Genomic DNA, 6,000 nt, shown 5'->3' on the forward strand with positions numbered 1-6,000 from the left:
GAATTATGATATAGTCCTATTCACCCAATAGAAAATTGTGTTTTTAATTTAGCAGTGGAACTGGATATTGGAATGTAGAGTCTTGTTAGCCTTCAGAACCTCAGATGTCCCTTCTACTCCTTAAAAATCAACAACTCAGATGAGATCACAGCAATAACTAACATGGGTTACAGAAGATGTGTGTTATTAAACCTTACGCGCAAAAATGTAATTAAAATTAATAAAAAATATTAAACACGCCAATGCATCCTCTTTTAAGGGACACTAATTTTAAAGCATATGATACCTATGTGTCCCTCTTAAATTAACATTCCCCCCCTTGCAAATGCATGTGGGGATCCATCCCCTACCCAGCTACTTGGCTTCCAGAAGATGCATTTGGCCAAACTCATCTCCTGCTTGCCAGTTCGCACACTCTATAGTCACCACTAGCCAGCTCCAGGGGTCTAATGGAACCCATTGCAGGCATGTACATTTAATTCAATGGGATCATTGAAATGTTTATGTGGCCTCTGTGAAATGTTGTACTGCACTACAACTTTGACAACTTAGATGTGGTGTCATTCACCTTCACAATTTCCTCAAAAGTTGTCAAAACAGTCCTAAGATGTGATGCAATGATCAGTTTCATAAGTAAATACTGTATGTCAGCTTATTAAAAAAATATGCATTCCACTCATTCCATTTAGCCATTAAGATGATTTTGCTCCACAGTTTAAACAAACTTTTAGGGTTCTACAATAACAATTCAGGACTAAAGTCTCCATAGAGCTGCATGTATAAAAGATCAACACATATTTGAAATGACTGTAAATTTGCACTTTCCATCCACTTATTTTAAACAAACATTTATACATCAATCTAGTCTGTTCAACTTCCCCCTACACAAAGAACATCTGAAAAAACATGGAAACAGTGTGTGACTAATAAATCAACAGAACAAATGATATCTCGTCACAGAGTCAATATTACCAATTTAAAAATCCGCCCGACACCTGAAGAGCATTAGTAGCCACATGCAAGCCTGCTACAGAGCAAATGAGTGAATTATGCGTGAAGGTTAATCTATTAAAACAGAGCATATCTCGCGTAAAGCACTATTGCTCTTATTCTGCTAGATGTAACACATTTTTATCTAAACGTAGCATTAGAAATGTAATTATCAGTCCCACTTAATGCCTAAAACCATCCATGGAACAATTATTTTAAGTAAAATTCTGACTCATTTATAATATTTGCAGGGAAACCTTTATTGCCAGGTGATTCAAAACAAAGGTGCAGAAAAAGTCTCTTTACCCCTTAATGGCCCTATAAACCTACTAATACTGACACAAACGCAGGGTCACAATGATCCTTTGGATGTATCAGTACCTCCAGCATTTTGTGCAGTGGTAGGGGACATCTCCCTAGCACTCCACCGGAGATCAGGCTGTCTAAAGATGTTTGTTTGATTCTCCATTGGGAGTTGAAGGTCACCTTCAGGATATACACACACTAAACAGATGGATGGTACCTGAACAGAAGCCACACATGTTCTTATCATCCCATTGGTGCCATGGATAAATCCATGCTTTACATGTTGTGGTTTTGTTACTCCTGCACCATTTCCCTAATCTGTGCATCTTTATTTTTTTTATTGTAACTTTTTTGTAGGTCATTGGACAAACTTTTGTGTTGCAGTCAAGGACATGCAATGTATGAATGAATATGAAAGTTGGTTTGTGAGGTAAAGCATGTGTCATGCTCAACTAATGAACCAAAGGGACAAGTTCTCTAAGTAAAGAAGTTCTGTAATTATTAATGGTTTCATGATGTGTGTACCCCACAATTACTAAACAAACTTGTCTGTAAGCTTGTGAGCAGGTCCCTCTCTACCTAATGAATTAGTTTGTCTTTGAATGTATGTACTATAAGAAGAGCTGTGTAGAATGGTGGTACTATATAAATAAGATGATATTATAATTAAAAGAATAAAACCTTAACACAAACAGTTTACTCCCTCTGACATTGACTGCTCCATCATGCATCATTTTCTTGTCTGCATGATCAGGGAATCCATTATTTTAGCATGCTGTACTGGGTTAATCACTAAACTATTCCTCAGTTTGATGGATTGTTTATTAACATCTGTATTCCTGTCCTTCGGAAATGGCATGGCCCAAATCTAAACTTTGGGTTAACCACTCTTGTATTGTTTATGCTCTACTCATTTATAATGTTGAGAAGACATTATCTAGATGTGATCTATTTCCACATTAGTCATTCCTCACATTTGGGAATATGATTAATGAGAAACATTGTTTACTTTTTGGAAAACAGTCTACATAATGTGTTCAGTAATGTAACATACATTTTAAACCATTTGAGCCTGTTGGCCATGGGAGTAATTACGCACATGGCATTTATGGCACAGTTGGTGACTTAATCCGTTCTATGATAAAGTTTCCATTTCCCAAGTTAAGTGCCAGTTAAAAACTGGTATATTATTTACATAATATTTTAAATAAGTTGTTTTGAGACTACCCTGATATATGTAAATTTGTTGTAGTGACTTTTAATGACAACAAAAGCAACCTGTTTTTAAAACTACTACTACTTCTGTTAGCTAAAATGTAAACCTAAATGATTTATTTTTCAGCCAGTTAGTGAAAGAAGATTAATGAGAGTGCCTATTTTTGTGTTGCCTTGTGGTGTAAGAAAGAATGTGGGTTATGTGCTTACCTGGACACTCTCAGGGTTTGCCTCTGGGTCTCAGGGTTTTAGCTCCAATGTAAGGGTCACAGGGTGAAGGGGCAGATTCTCAGTCTGGAACTGACACCTTCCTATTCTTCATTGCCTTGATCATATCAGTGGTATGGTTGATGTACCTGCATGAATGCAGGTGACTCAATTAAACGTATCTTGGTTTATACGTTTTCTGTTAGTCTGGGTAGTAAGTTGGTGGTTATTGGTATTCATCAAACATAAATACTCAAGTGAAGACAACTTCTCTTAATTAACACGGTTACTGGTTGATATAAGGTGCAGCTCCAAGCAGGCCGTTTTCACTTGCATGCAGAGGCGTTCCTCAGAAAGTAAGGGGACTGCTTATGGAATGTTTAATATATTTTTGGAAAGGGTTTTTTGGCTTGACCCACGGCAGTACCCCTAGCCGCATACCCCACAGCCGCCATATTCTCTACGATCCCTTTGAAGCAGTATACGGAGGCACTTGTAACCTTGTAACTGGCCTATTGAGCCGCGGGCCATTTTTATTCACAGAGTAGCATATGGGCAATATACATAATGCAAAGACTGGTATGAGAATAAATCTTCGCTAATACTAACCTTATATGTACTGGGGGCAAACTGCTGTGTTAAATAAAATAAACAAAAGCAGTTTTCCGGCGTGGAGGAAATTAAAAAAGCATTTATAACCTATATGTTTTTTAACAGCAGAGAGCACTGTGACATAATGATACATTATCCCACGCTTACGAAAGAAATATGCATGTTAAATGTCTGCTGTGGATAGTTTTATGTGAAACAAGATGTATTAGCATCTAGCAAAGAAGTGGTAAACTTTGTCTTTTCCTTTTGAAATCCAGACAGGAGACTAGTCAGTCATATCTGAAATAAAATTTGCTTTGATATCAAAGCCCTTGCTAATAAGCAGCATTTCCATGCATAAACCATTAAACGGCAGTCAGTTGGGGGGGGGGCAGTTGTAAAATAGCATCCCTGGTGTTTGCACAATGTTACTATATAAACCACTCAAGACCCTAACCTCAGCCGGCTGCGGACATTGTATCGCCTACTATAGAATCCTTGAGAGTGAATGCACTTGGTAAATTAATGTTTCTATTAATTTGTGCCCCTTCCACATTATTTATCCTGTTTTAGATCTATATGGATTTGTCTTTGAACAGGTTATTGAATGGGTAGAATAACTGCTTAGTTATGTGCACATATATCATAGAGCAAATAAGCACAATTGTGTTAAAAATGTGATCTAATGGTATGTTAACAAACAGCGTGTCTGGTTAAAAAAAAATATTCTGGGTGTCAGATTAGTTTTAGTTTCCCAGGGCCCATTTCTGCACCAAGAAGTCTTGGGGGCACCCTAAAATGTGGAGCTTATATTAATCCCCTGATGAGAAAATAAAACCCTGATACACGGATCCCTGAAATAAATAAAATGTGCATGTACTGTATAGGAGGGAATAGAGGATACATTTAAGAAAAATACAAAAAAACCCTCACACACATGGTATTATATTTGTGTAAATTATTATCCTCCTCTCTTGCGTTACCAAACTCTGGAATGAATTCTGATTTTAGGTGATTTCTTTTTTTCCTTTTTCTTTTTATCTCACAATCTATACTAAAAATGTCAGTAAACCTTTTTCACGGTTTGATTATGGCAAAAATCTTAAGTAAATATTGAGTGCCTTTTTTTAGTACCCTTATGTGTAATACCATAAATCTGTTATGGCTAAAAAAAGACTTAAAAATATTTCTGTGCCCCGCTACTAATCGGGTCTACGGCATAATTGGATAGCAGTTCGCAATCGTTTTATCTTATATGTACCATATGCAGAACAGATGCAATGTATTTCAGGAATCTCTGTGCTCGAATGTGAAGTAACATTTGAAAAGCACTCATGAACAGAGTTACCACCCAGCAATTTTGTTTTTATTATTATTATTTTGTTAGCTACAACATGTTAACATATTACTGAAAGATTTACGAAGAAAAAATCCAGTATGCTTGTAAACATTGCATATTGATAGCTTGCACCCAGTGTCAATTTAATTCATATTATATTTAATTTAAATATAATATATATATATATATATATATATACACACAGTATATTCTTTATGATTGAGAACCAAAATTGTTCTGCAATGTCTATATTAATATAGATATTGCCGAAATGGGTCATGATGAATATATATATTTGTTGAATATGTTAGAAGTTTAGTATATAGGATCCCAAACAGCAAATAACGATGCACATAAATTGTTTGCCAAATAGGCAAGCTATTCTGAAGTTAACAAAAACTATAACAAATGAAAACAAAAATAAGTAAAAGGCTACAGTACAGGTGTAAATGCAGGAGTTCTGTCATGTCACTGTCACTCGATTGTCTACCTAGTGTCTAAGTAATCGATTAGATGTCTTTGCACCATTTTTTCTGGTCAGGTAAGTGTATTAGTGTTTCAGTATTCAGTGTGTCCAGGTATCTAAAATATAATTGCGTTGTATTGTTGTCTTGACTTATGAGGTCTTTCCTGTGTCTGTATTGCTCAGTTTGTTTGAACTAATGTGTTACCAGAGGTGCTTCTTTTTTTCCCAGTAGATCGGTATGATTTGTTGGGCTGCCAATATAACCTGTATCATTAAAGATTTTTGTTGTTAGGTCAATGACTGTTTGTAGAGGAAAAATAAGGTATTATGTTTAAAGGTAGAGTAATGCTCATTGCATTCTTTTCTGGAGATTTGTCCATTTGTGTGAGTAATTTGTGTGAGAGCAGTGTACATGCATCTGGAATATGTTGCACTACTGTTCCAGTGATATTCCTCTTCTAGTTCTTTATTCAATTGAATAGCATAACATGGTATATAGTGGAGATGTTTTTTAGCGTCCTAGTTTGTACACCAAGTTCAATCCTTTCAGAAAATGTTTCTTGGGGAGTCTTTGTATGTAGTATTTTAGTTGTGAATAATAGAAAGGATCAGAGTTTGGGAGTCACTGGATGCAGTCTGGGTGCTGGGTAAATTCTTTGCTTGTGTGTAATATGGTCGCGGGGGGAAATCCTGCGGATGTAATGTGGGCAAATACTATGGGTGCAAACTATGTGCTGGGGTAAGTCCTTATGTATATATTATACAGTATAGTTAAAATGGGATGTCTAAAGCAGATAGACTTGGTTGCATATTTCACAGAGATTGTTGATTTATAAATGTTTTGCAAATATTTGTTTGTGTATATATATATATATATATATATATA

The sequence above is a fragment of the Sceloporus occidentalis genome, unplaced genomic scaffold (genome assembly GCF_023333645.1).
Source record: "Sceloporus occidentalis isolate IW3139 unplaced genomic scaffold, rSceOcc1.0.p SCAF_27, whole genome shotgun sequence".
NCBI classification, from domain to species: domain Eukaryota; kingdom Metazoa; phylum Chordata; class Lepidosauria; order Squamata; family Phrynosomatidae; genus Sceloporus; species Sceloporus occidentalis.